Raw genomic sequence first — 14181 nt, 5'->3', positions numbered from 1 at the left:
GTTTTGGGACTACAATTCCCATCATCCCTGACCACTGGTCCTGTTAGCTAGCAATGATGGGAGTTGTAGTCCTAGGTTTGGGGGTGCCTGGTGTAAGTAATGGGCCCTGCCTGCTAGCCTACTTCTAAATTGTATTTCAGTTCAAAAATTACTTTGATAAAAGTAATGTTATGTGGAAATGGCTTTAGATACCTATGAGGCCCATAAATTACAATATAGCATATATTCAACACAAAAAAACAGCGACAATTTGTTGTTGACCAAGGACAACTGGGCATATAAAGGACCCCATTACCTTCAGTAGCTTAGGGCCTCATCAAACCTAAATCCGGCTTTGTGCCCTAGCACACCTCTTAGGCTTCTTCCTTAACTTCCACACTCTCAGTTGGGTTTGGGCCATTCCTTTGGACCCCTGCGTAAGGTGTTAGGGCCGTTTTAAGTATATCTGGCGCCGTGGTGCAAAGATCCCTCCAGCGCCCCCCCCCCCGAGCAGCGCACGGAAACACCGTTTACCTTCCCGCCGTAGCGGCACCTATTGATCTACTTGCACTTTGACGTGCTTTCGAACTGCTAGGTTGGCAGGAGCAGGGACTGAGCAACGGGAGCTCACCCCGTCACGGGGATTCGAACCACGACCTTCTGATCAGCAAATCCTAGGCTCTGTGGTTTAACCCACATTACCACCCGCGTCCCTTAATCTGGATCTACAAGGCTGTTTAAGAATGAGTGGATTCCTCAAAACTTGCAACTGAAAAGCAGTGGCGACAGAGCTTTCCCTCTTCTGCTTTCGCGGAGAGCTGTGTCTGGTGCTGAGTCGCTCCTTCAGATGGGCAGGTTGCTCAGAACTGCTTTGAATTCTTGTAAGGCTTTTGCATGAATCTGATATGCAGAGTGCAACGAGTTAGTACGGTCTGTTTCCCTATGTGACCGTAAAAAGTGAAAGTGAAAGATTAAACTGTTCTAAATTTGTACTTTGCATGTCAACAACCTGGAATGAAAAGCATATGACACACACAAAAAGTTACATTGATTTCTTTCTCTTTTAATTAAAGACACTCCTTTTTCTTCTTTGCAGATGAAACTCATCCACAGTTTATTAGCTGCCTTCAGAATGTAAGAAATAGCTTAAAGCTTCTAATGAGCAAGTGTTGCCACATTTTCACAGGCAGTGGAAAGTTTTCTTGCTGAGCCTGTCCTTTGTAGCTGAAGAAAGACAATCTTGAGTCAGTTTGTTCAGAGGCAAGTCTCACTGATTGCAGTGGAAACTTACTCCCTAGCAAATGTGTTTATCATTGCAGCCTCAAATTGCCCTTGTTTTTTGCCGTGGTTGCTGGTTGCTTTTTGCTATAAGAAAACAGACAAAGCAATTTGCATGCAATAGTTGCTCCATTTCTAATACTAGGATTCTGTACTAGCCAGCACTGTTGCACACCTGCTTCTCTGTTTCACATACCTGACAAGAGCCACACAGGAAGTTGTCCTTTTGATGCCTTCCTCGGAACTGTCAGGTGAGCAGAACCGGCGTGTCACTTTACAGTGCAATCCTTTCTGCAATTCAGCTGTCTCAGTTTGGCCCTGTACCTTAAGGCAGAATTAAATGTCGTGTTCCAGAGTCGTGTTTCCTCGCCAGCGTGTCCGAGAAGTAGTTCCGGGAACTTCTGGGCAAGTGGCCAAAATAATCTCTGATAGTTTAATGTTATTTATTTAAGCAGATTTCTGCTGCAGCCACGGTACTCAGGATGGCAGACTGCAAAAGCCCGTTCGTAAAACTAAGAAAACAATGGGAATAGGAAATGGGAACATGAACCCAGCGGTCTTGTGCTGCAAACTCATCTGCTTGGCAAGTCATATGTCAGCTGGAGTAAAAATAACTGCATTGGGCAGCAAGAAGTCAAGGGAGGGGCTACGAATTATTTGGATGTGGTCATAGAGAGATGATAATACAGTGGTACCTCAGGTTAAGTACTTAATTCGTTCCGGAGGTCCGTACTTAACCTGAAACTTCTTAACCTGAGGCTCCACTTTAGCTCATGGGGCCTCCTGCTGCCGCCGTGCCACTGGAGCACAATTTCTGTTCTCATCCTGAAGCAAAGTTCTTAACCTGAAGCACTATTTCTGGGTTAGTGGAGTCTGTAACCTGAAGCGTATGTAACCTGAAGTACCACTGTAATAATAATACTAAATTTATATGCTACCCATTGGACTGGGTTGCCCCAGCCGCTCTGGGCGGTTTCTAACAAATTGAAAACATTAAGCACAGTAAAACATCAAACATATTATATATATATATATATATATATATATATATATATATATATATATGTGTGTGTGTGTGTGTGTGTGTGTGTGTGTGTGTGTGTGTGTTTATTCAAATTTTAAAGATTACAAAGAGAAAAAACAAAAAAATAAAAATAAAAGACAGAAAAAATACAAACAATTGAAAAAAAACAGATCCAACCTTTACATAACTTTCTTTCCTTTGCTTATTTTCTTGACCTCCTCACACCTCCCTTTTTTGTATTCTAGTTCAATTAGATGTTTCAGCAAATCCTTTCTAGCTTTGTTTTTATCCCAATAATTTATCTTAATATACTGTAATTCTCGTCTTTCACCAATTAAAAAATCAATTTTAACCTAATCCTTTATATCATTTCTGCTAAAACCACATTACTTCATTCTAACAACCTTCTAACATTCCTTAATTTTGCAATGTTTTTTCCAATCTTCTTCCACCAACTCTTCACCTTAGTCTCGGATTCTGCCAGTCATTATCGCCAGTTCCATATAGTCCATCAGCTTCATCTGCCATTCTTCCCGGGTGGGTAAATCTTGTGTCTTCCAATACTTCGCGATGAGTACTCTTGCTGCTGTTGTTGCATACCAAACATTAAAAACTTCCCTGTACAGAGCTGCATTTAGATGTCTTCTAAAATTCAGATAGTTATCTCCTTGATATCTGACAGGAGGGCATCTCACAGGGCAGGCACCACTACTGAGAAGGCCCTCTGCCTGGTTCCCTGTAGCTTCACATCTTGCAGGGAGGAAACCGTCAGAAGACCCTCAGAGCTGGACCTCAGTGTCTGGGTGGAGATGCTCCTTCAGGTATACTGGGCAGAGGCCGTTTAGGGCTTTAAAGGTCAGAACAAGCAATTTTATTATTTAATTTTATTTATTTTTTTCATTTGCATTTTCAAAAACAGGAACAGAGAGCATACTTAACCGCCCTCCCCCATCCCACTTACAACTTCATACCAAATACAGCATGTGTATATATTGTTAGAGGGGGGGTTTTCACTGGTGGCAGATGAACAGAAACTGTGACTCCATGAGACCGGTGTAAAACCAAGTTAAATAAGGACTTTATTTCAAAACAACAAACAGCAACGCTTTTGGGTGTTTTTCCTGCAGGCAGAGTTCAAACTGCAGCTTTTCTCCTTTTGTAGCCATGGCCAGCTGCACCCAATCAGCCCAGAGCTTACAGAAACTGCTCTTAAAGGCACAAACATGTTTCTGTACAGAATGATTTCCAATATATATATATTCCCAATATATATATGTGTGTGTGTATATATACTATATGACTTCCCTTCTACACTTTTCCTGGTTCCTTTGTTTTTTTGCTGCTCTGCATAATCCACATCTTTTTAATCATTTTTTAATCATTCAATTTGTTACCTATTTCAACTCGACTGGATTTACTCGAGACCTGCTAAGCTATGTATTTCTTTATACTGGTTCTTAAAATATTCAGGAAACATCCATTCCTCCTTGTATTCCCTATCTTCATTTTCTCTTATCCTGTTCTTCAGACCAGCCAGTTCACCATATTCGAACATTTTGCACTGCCATTCCTCCTTGGTGGGTACTAGACTTGTTCTCCACCTTTGTGCCAGTAAGGTTGTAGCTGTGGCGTATTGGTTTTTGTTTTCAGGGGACCTCCACTGTTGTCATCCCCAAGAGGAAAATCTTGTCAGTGTTCATAAAAAAAAAAAAGGTTCTGACCTCCCTTTGTCGCCTCAGCCTGGTCCTCGGACCCTTGTCGGCATAAAACGAGCCCACAAGAAGAGTATCCTTGCAGAGTACTTTCTGCTTTTATTCTTAAAAGACTCTGCAAAAGCGACTGACCAACTATACATACCTCAACACTACCAGCTTTCAGTCACTCACTCACCAACCCAACCCAACCACAAACTAACATTTCTCACTCTATATATACAACCCGGTGCAGGCTGCTGACTCATGCTGACCCAGCTTTTTAAGCATTAAAGAAACAGCGGCCATTTTAGCCGTGACACCCCTTCTGTTTCTTAAATGCAAAAAGCCCCAACAGAAACAATACATACATAGATACACTATATACATAAACCCAGTTTTGTCATCAATTCATTATGACATGTTGCTGGCAAAGGCTTGGTAAACAAATCAGCAATATTATCTTGTGACTGACAATATTCCAGTTTGATTACCCCATTCTGTACACAATCTCTAACATTTGCATGACAGATAGCAATATGTTTTGATGCAGATTTCATTATTTCTGAGCCCGTTAATGCAATGCACGATTGGCTATCTTCATACACTTGGATAGGCAAATCTACTTTACAATCTAGATCTTTTAGTATCTGTATAAACCACATGATTTCATTGCATGCTAGCGACAGGCTCCCATATTCTGCCTCACAGGATGAGGTTGCAACAAATCCTTGTTTCTTTGACCTCCATCCAATTATGGAATTGGCAAACATCACAACCATTCCACTTGTAGATTTTCTGGTAGCTACACAGCTTCCCCAGTCCGCATCAACAAATACTTCTAGTTTTTCATCTTGTGTACTAGATACATTTAATGTCCCCTTTAGATATCTGATAAGCCTTTTCAAAGCACACCAATCGGCAGTACTCGGTTTAGATACACGTTGGCTCAGAACATTTGTAGCACATGCAATGTCTGGCCTTGACCACTGGCTTAAATACAACAGTGATCCACAACTCAGGCTGATCAAATTCATCACCACACACTGTCTTTGGGAAATCTGATGTCATAGGAGTCTGAACTGGCTTGCAGTTTTCCATGCCAAACTGCTCTATCAAATGACAAATTTTTTCTTTCTGGCTCAGTAGGAAGCTTCCATCAGCTTCCTGCCTTACTTCTACTCCCAAGTAATTGCTTACAGGCCCTAAGCTTAAACCTCTTTTCCAGTTGATTTGTAAGCTCCTGGATTTCATCTGTGGAACTCCCTGCTACAAGCAAATCATCAACAAAGACTAAGAGCATTAAATATTTGTTGCCTGTCTCCTTGGTGTACAGGCATGGATCAGCCACACTCCTTTTAAAACCAAGTTTTACAAGGGCTTCATTTAAACACTGGTTCCAACACCTTCCACTTCGTTTGAGACCATAAACAGCCTTTTTCAAACGCCAGACTGCACCACTCCCCTCTTCAAACCCAGGGGGTTGTCTCATTAACACTTCATGGTCTAAATTTGCATGCAGATATGCAGCATCAACATCAAAATGGTGCACTGCTAATTGTCTTACAGCAGCAAGGGAAAGCATTAAACGAAAAATTTCACTCTTTACTGTGGGAGAAAACACTTCATCATAACTCTCCCCTTTAATCCGAGTGAACCCTCTGGCTCGAAAACGTGGTTCTGCAGCTACAAGGGTTTTCCTTTTATAAACCCACTTGCATGGCACCACTCTGCTACCAGGTGGCGGCATTATGACCTCAAACACTTCATTACATTTAAAAGAGTCCATTTCTTCTTTCATGACTTGTTGCCACAAAGCACGTTCCCCAGGGGGTAAGTTTAAGACTTCATTATAACTTGGTGGTTCCGCACAACTCACATTGCATACTCTCACTCCTCCTAGGAGGAGGTACACCCTTGTTTGAATGCTGAGAGTGTCGAGACAGAACTACTACTTCCTGCTCCCAATAGATAGTATTATCTATTGTCACATCTTTTGGGGAAATCTGTGCCGCCACCTCCTCATCCTGCTCCTGTGTTGCCAATGGCTGAGAAGAAGCCTCTTCTCTTACTTGCAGGAGCAGTAAGCAATCTGAGTTGGCATGGATCACAGTCCATCTGTCCTGGTCAGCAAAGTCTGCACTTTGTGACCGAACCACACGTCCTGGGCATAAATTGAAACGCCACCCTTTGCCATAGGGCTGATATCCCACAAACCACAGTCTCTGCGCTCTAGCGCCCCCTTTTTTGCGCTGAGCTTTGGGGATATTTACATGTGCCCAAGAACCCCAGTTATGGAGCATCATCCACTCTGGTTCTTTCCCAAACAATACACGATAAGGAAGATCTTTTATAGAGCTATACCAGGTTCTATTAATCAGAAGGTTTGCTGTAAGGAAAGCCTCACCCCACAGCCTATGGTTGCGACCTAATCCTGCATCCACTAGCAGACAGTCCTTTACTGACTGTATTACAGCCCCATGTCTTTCACACAGACCATTTTCAGCAGGGCTATAACGGTTAGTCAAATGATGAGTGATACCCTTACGTCGCAACCATGCCCCAAATTGTTTGTTCAGAAATTCTCCGCCCCTATCTGTTTGCAACTGCACAACAGGGCAAGCGAAGAGCTTTTCAGCTTGGGCAACCCATTCTCTGAATGTGGGGAAGCACTCTGATTTCTGCTTTAACAAAAACAACCAACTAAAACGTGATTTTAAAGTATACCCCATTTTTACAATGAGACAAATAAGCAAAGTAAAACCAAAATGGCACCATTACTTAGAAAATGTATTTTCCTCCTCATTTCCATGTTTCCCTGCTCAGTCGGCAGAGCATGAGATCTCTGCATTGCAGGAGGTTTGGGCTAGACCAACTCTCACTGCAGGTTCGATGCACGCGTTACCCAATCATGGCTAATGTGACTGTGGCAACAGGGATCACGGCATGCAACATATAGCCACCAAAGGCTCATGGGACATCAGCCATGAGCTGGGTCACAACCAGCAGAAGCATGACTGGAGCTTCGCGCCCCATACCTGCAATCTCTGGCCTGTTTATATCAATGAGGCAGTGCTGAACATCCCAAGAGAAAGAGCTAAACCCAAGCGAGAGAAAGAAGTTGAAGAAATATATTCGAGGTGGAGCGCAGCTGAAGGACTTTACAAGGTGGACATCACTGGAGCCTTATTTACAAGTGCATAAGGAAGCCACCCTATACAGAGTCATTTAGCCCAGTGTTCTCTTCACCGAGAAGTGGCAGAAATGAATGTTCAAGAAATACCTACAAAATCAATATGGCTAACCTGGTTCAAAAACGCCCCACCCACCCTACTCACACACGAAAACAAAGTTCACCACAGCCAATCAGAAACAAGCAACCGCACCCTAGGCCAACCCCAACTTCTCTCACCACCAATGGAACACAAGCGAATAGCAAAGAGAACCCACACAAACGACGCTGACACAAAACCCCACACATACATTAAGTAAAATAGAAACATCGCCTCCCGACCCCACTCCCACTCGCCTCCCCTCCCCTTTTCTTCCTAATGTAACCCTAATGTCTCAACAAATGAAACTGACCTATGGAAAATGTAACTTGAAAAAAAGAGACATTGCGCATACCTTTGTAAACCAAGAAAACTTTAATTTTTTAAAAAAATTAAAAATATATAACAACGACATAACATCTATGGCAGCGTTTGAATGACCCTTGCGTAAATTAAATACTATTAAATAAGGAAAAACAGTACGATATATTATAAGACAGTACTAGAAATTATAGTAAGAGTAAGGTAAGAAGTATAAGTACATTCAATGTCGTAAATGTAACTTACATTGAGAAATGACGGGGAGTCTGTTTTTATATAATTTAGTTTATTGGATTTTTACCTTGGCTTATTTTTCTTTAGCTAGAAAGTATAAGAAAAAAGCATGTACAAGTATAAGTTTAAATCAATATTTAACAGTATAATTATTAAGGTTGTTAATACTATCATTATCAGTTTTACCTTTTCTTTGTACGTGTACATAAGATTGTGTATGGATGTCAATTAATAATAATAAAATTATATATATGGTGTGAAGTCACAGAAAGTGCCCACACTGGTCCTGTTGCCGCAGCCAGCTGGAAATGTGATTTTCATATACAGTGGTGCCTCGCAAGACGAAAAGAATCCGTTCCGCGATTCTCTTCGTCTAGCGGTTTTTTCGTCTTGCGAAGCAAGCCCATTGACAGCTTAGCGGATTAGTGCTATTAGCGGTCTAGCGGCTTTTAGCGATCAGCTGAGAAGCGGCTTATCAGCGGATCAGCTGTTAAGCGGCTTAGCGGCTTAGGAAAAGGGCGAAAAAAGCGAAAAAAAACCGTGGGAACTCGCAAGACATTTTCGTCTTGCGAAGCGAGCCCATAGGGAAATTCGTTTTGCGAAGCGCCTCCAAAACGGAAAACCCTTTCGTCTAGCGGGTTTTCCGTCTTGCGAGGTGTTCGTCTTGCGGGGCACCACTGTAACTGTAGAGTAACAAGGGGCCCAATGTGTCATCAAGTCCAAACCCTCTGCCTGAATTGTAGGAATCCCTACAAATGAAATTGCTCTCGGGTTGCACTTTAATGTGCCTGTCAATCTTGCTGCTTGTTTACACGTGAAGGTTGAGATTTCCCATTGTTTTATGACTCAGCATTGCATTTGTTGCTGCAATATTCAGGCTAATCTCACCTGAGCCAATGGACTTAAGTTTAGCCCTGTCCTTTGAAATGAAGAGGCCTAGGCAAAGCATCATTGAGTTGGAGTCAACCCACACAGCTGAAAGTGTGAATTTGACTTCCAGTTCAAAAAACCCGGGGTGGCATTGAGAGAGCCAGTGGAGAGATTTGGGTGGGTAAGCTGGTGATGTTCAAATAAATTGTGACCTGACTATCTTGGAGTCCTTATTGGGTGCCTAGCCCAGGGGTCAGCAAACTTTTTCAGCAGGGGGCCAGTCCACTGTTGCTCAGACCTTGTGGGTGCACGGACTATATACTGTATTTTTCGCTCTATAACACGCACTCGACCATAACACGCACATAGTTTTTAGCGGAGGAAAATCCGTAGGCATGCCACCCACATGCATTCCCTCCATAACACACACAGACATTTCCCCTTACTTTTTAGGAGGAAAAAAGTGAGTGTTATGGTGCAAAAAATACGGTATATATATTTTAAAAATGAACGAATTCCTATGCCCCACAAATAACCCAGAGATGCATTTTAAATAAAAGCACACATTCTACTCATGTAAGAACACACTGATTCCCGGATTGTCCGCAGGCCGGATTTAGAAGGTGATTGGGCCGGATCCGGCCCCCGGGCCTTACTTTGCCTACCCATGGAATAGCCCTTTCTTTTGCATTTCACAATACAACCACAGGGTAATGACTCAGCAGAGCTTGGGGTTCACAGAATAGAAAGACAGGACAGCGACCCACAAATTGTTTTAAATTCCTTAGGAAAGGGGCTGAATAATTTTTATTTCTTCAGTTGCAGGAGGCCTTTGGCTGGGAGCCTTACATCCACATCTTTGGTGAGTACCAAACGATGCCCAGCAAATGAAATGGCAACACCTGCAAGATGAACCTGTAGGCAGAGCGCTTCTCTGCGGAAGTGAGGAAGGATCTGGGCCCGTTCTTTAAAGCCTGGGGGTGGCCGATTGAGGATAATGTCACTCATGAGCTGGCCACATCCTCCCCCCCCCCCATGGACAGGGGGTCCAATGAAGAAGTATGCATCTTCTTCAGGAAGCAGAAGCGAAAAACGACAGAGATTGTGCTTCCTATTCACTAAACAGAAAGAGCCTGCATAAAATCAACCCTTCTCAATATGAATCCCTTAGTAGTGATTCACTTGGCAGCTACAGATGGTTTGAGGTACATGATTTGGCTGCTGACTTTAAAAAAATAAGCACCTCTTTGTGTGCTGCTGTGCCTGAAGTGGCCTGGTTTTCCTTAAGATTATGGAGCTCTCCTGACTTCTGTTTTGATCACAGGTATATTCTGCAACGGCTGGATGAATCCGAAGCCGGAATTAAGATTGCCGGAAGAAATATCAACAACCTCAGATATGCAGATGACACAACATTGATGGCAGAAAGTGAGGAGGAATTAAAGAACCTTTTGTCGAGGGTGAAAGAGGAGAGCGCAAAATATGGTCTGAAGCTCAACATCAAAAAAACGAAGATCATGGCCACTGGTCCCATCACCTCCTGGCAAATAGAAGGAGAAGAAATGGAGGCAGTGAGAGATTTTACTTTCTTGGGCTCCATGATCACCGCAGATGGCGACAGCAGCCACAAAATTAAGAGATGCCTGCTTCTTGGGAGGAAAGCAATGACAAACCTAGATAGCATCTTAAAAAGTAGAGACATCACCTTGCCAACAAAGGTCCGTATAGTAAAAGCTATGGTTTTCCCAGTAGTGATGTATGGAAGTGAGAGCTGGACCATAAAGAAGGCAGATCGCCGAAGAATTGATTCTTTTGAATTATGGTGCTGGAGGAGACTCTTGAGAGTCCCATGGACTGCAAGAAGAACAAACCGATCCATTCTTAAGGAAATCAGCCCTGAGTGCTCACTGGAAGGACAGATCGTGAAGCTGAGGCTCCAATACTTTGGCCACCTCATGAGAAGAGAAGACTCCCTGGAAAAGACCCTGATGTTGGGAAAGATGGAGGGCACAAGGAGAAGGGGACGACAGAGGACGAGATGGTTGGATAGTGTCTTCGAAGCTACAAACATGAGTCTGACGAAACTGCGGGAGGCAGTGGAAAGCAGAAGTGCCTGGTGTGCTCTGGTCCATGGGGTCACGAAGAGTCGGACACGACTAAACGACTAAACAACAACAACATATTCTGCAACGTGCTCTTGACACAGAATAGTGCATTAGTGGGGGAGGTTTCTTCTGCTTCTCTCTCTCTTTTTTTACTTTTCGAATAATTTCCATAAGTTTTAAAAATTGTTAACACAAACATATGGGAAGCAGAGTGGGAAGGAATATGTTAACCAAACAAAGACTTTTGGGGGTATATAAGAGAGGTATAGGGACACAGGTAGCGTTGTGGGTTAAAACCACAGAGCCTAGTACTTGCCGATCAGAAGGTCGGTGGTTTGTATCCCCGCGACGGGGTGAGCTCCTGTTGCTCGGTCCCTGCTCCTGCCTACCTAGCAGTTCAAAAGCACGTCAAAGTGCAAGTAGATAAATAGGTATCGCTCCAGCGGGAAGGTAAACAGCGTTTCCGTGCGCTGCTCTGATTCGCCAGAACCGGCTTAGTCATGCTGGCCACATGACCCAGAAGCTGTACGCCGGCTCCCTCAGCCAATAAAGCGAGATGAGTGCTGCAACCGCAGAGTCGGCCACGACTGGACCTAATGATCAGGGGTCCCTTTACCCTTACCTTTAAAAGACATATATCAGTCCAGAGTCGTCTTTCCCAATTGGTCTTAGTGGTTCATTGTGCCAGGGCGCCAGCCTCTCAGGGGCGCCCCAGCGAGTGGGGGAGCTGCACGGCTTCGCCGGCAGCCTCCCCTTTCCCTGCATGGCTGCCAGCTGTGCCCTGTCAACCATATGGATGGTGGGTGTGCAGCTTCTTTCCCAAGCCTCCGCAGGAGGAGAGCAATCCCCACAGAGGTTTAGGATGGAAATTGCGCAGATTCCCTCTCAAGCCTCTGCATCTGCTAAAGACGGCCCTGCTCCTGGTTGTTGTCCTCCTCCTGCTTCCTGGCAGAAGGTGGCACACAGCTTTCCTGGGCTGCCTTCTCTGGCGCCCTGAGACCAGAGAACATGTCTGCCAGCACTTTTTCCTGCTTGATTGCCGCCACCATGCCAGGGATTGGGGCAGTGGGGGAGGCAGAGGAAATTTCCCACCGCCTCCTCCCTTGTTTTGGAGTTGCCCGGGGGGGGGGTGCTGGAGGGATCTTTGCGCCGGATATGCTTAAGACGGCCCTGTATCAGTCTCCTGAAATAAAGAGATTTACTTCACGCAGTATTGTGTCATTGGTGTCCTTACAGTATTTAAGTGCACATTTTACATTTTACAAGGGTGCCATGCAAAAAAAAGCTCTCAGGCTTCAAAGCTAAGGAATTAAAAAGCCTACAGCGTCTAGCACACTGTATTATGATGGCTGCACCACATAGAAAAGTCATTATGTGGTCTGCCATCTTTTGGAACTCCGTGGATTAAGAAACTCAAGAGTTTATGGCATGTTGGTTAGGATTGCTGTTAATGATAATGGGCGAGTTGATTCTTCAGAAATGTTTTGAATTGTTGGGATGGTTTCACAAGAACCTGAAATTCCTCACCCAGTGAACTGGCCTGTTTGCCTAAGTGACTGCAAGAAAGGAGAAAAAAGGAAGTGAAATATTAAACTTGAATGAATTTGCACTTTGTACGTTGACTACTTGCAACTATGAGAAGAGAGGCTTTTTTCTGTGGTCACTTAGGCAAAATACCAGCTCACTGAATGAAGAATTTCAGGTTCTTGTGAAACCCTTCCAATAATCCAAAACATTTCTGAAGAATCAACTCGGCCACTATCATAAACAGGATAGGAATCATAACAAAAGTCTGGGGGTGGCCGATTGAGGATAATATCAATAATCCAGGGATTTTGCAACTTGGAGGACCACGTAATGATTTTTCTGCATGATGCAGTAATCATAATACATTCCGCCAGATTATGTATGCTTATTTATTCCCTAACTTTGAAGCCTGAGTGGTTTCCTCAAGGTGACCCAATGATGGATTTTTTTATTGAAATATTTTATTTTGATTCAATGGGTATGCATCTTTTTAAAAAGGGGAGGAATATGTCGGGATCTCCGTTCGACCGAGCTGATAAAGCTCATCCTCCTCCGGCTGAGTCCTTCGGAATTGCCCTTGACGTGATTGACGACCTGAGCCTCTGATAAGGCTCCAGGCACATCGCCCATTCAGCAGAGTTTCCAGCACAGGGAAGAGACGAGATAGTATGAGCTACATGCTAGGTTTTATTACTAAGCTACGCAGACAGCAAAGAAAAATACATCCTCTCTCTGTGAAAGCCGAGAGCAACTGAAACAACCAAAGGAACAGGAAACCAGTAACGTCACATCCGTCTCCCGTGAGACTTCCAACAGTATGGAATGTGTGGAATGTAAACAGAGTCCTGTGACTCCTAGCACTGCCCAGTGGCAACACAGAAACTAACAGAATAGACATCATGGAAAGAGAAAGATAGCATAAATATAAATATTATAGAGTATATAATAGCAACATTTTACAGGGTAGGGGAAAAGAGAGACAGAGAAATGGACAGGTGGGATAGCCCCACATATGTGGGTTTTATCTGCCACATCCAACGTAGCACTTTTGGGTACAAGGGACTGTTTTCTCTCTCTATGTAGTTTTAAGCAATATATGTTTATAGAAATATATGTTTAGAGAAAAACCAACAAATCAATGTTAAATCTTGTCTGGATTAATTTCCCACCCTCATCCAGTTGGTTATTGATGACAAACACAGCATACAGGTGACTAACAACAACAACAATAACAACAATGTTTTTTGTACCCTGCCCATCTGACTGGGTTATCCCAGCCACTCTGAACAATCTCTCTCAGTGATTCATGTAAACGTTAAATAGAATGGGGGACAGACAGAACCCCGAAGGACCCCACAGGACCACAGTCAAGGGATAAGAGTTCCCCAGCACCATTTCTGGGTTTGCCCCTCCTGGAAGGAACAGAACCACTGTAGAACAGTGCCCATCCCAGCAAGGAGGCTCGGATGAAGGATACCATGGTCAGTGGTATTGAAACACACTGTAAGGGCCAGGAGAACCAACAGGGACACATTCCCACTTTCCCTTTTGTGTGTGTGTGTGTGTGTGTGTGTGTGTGTGTAAAATCTTTATTAATTTTCACATAGACAAATATACATAACATATAATACAAAAAAAAATGTATAAAAAGCAATAAAGTAAGGAAAAATAGAGAAACAAACATAAACAAATACAATATATTACACTTACGTAACAAATTAAAATATGTAACTTCCAATACTTCTCATTATACTACTTATATTATCTGTATTCCTTGCACAGATTCATATTATTTTATTTTGTATATAGATATATAATCCACTATTACATTTTGAATAATTCTTGGTTACCAGTATCACTCTATTTCTACAAGTATGTTA

General features: G+C 43.2%; 1 protein-coding gene across 1 annotated transcript in view; it reads right to left on the bottom strand.

Annotated features, from left to right (window-relative positions):
• Positions 1–735: 735 nt before the first annotated feature.
• Positions 736–14181, bottom strand: part of LOC309351967 (endonuclease domain-containing 1 protein-like) — a 198566-nt gene continuing 185120 nt past the window's right edge. Inside the window, exon 3 of the transcript XR_014160987.1 lies at positions 736–879. The gene's annotated coding sequence lies outside the window, so the exon portion shown is untranslated. The remainder of the gene's footprint in view (positions 880–14181) is intronic.

The sequence above is a fragment of the Podarcis erhardii genome (genome assembly GCF_964252035.2).
Source record: "Podarcis erhardii genome assembly, chromosome: 10".
In the NCBI taxonomy this organism is placed as follows: Eukaryota; Metazoa; Chordata; class Lepidosauria; order Squamata; family Lacertidae; genus Podarcis; species Podarcis erhardii.
This window is presented reverse-complemented; position numbering and strand designations above follow the sequence as displayed.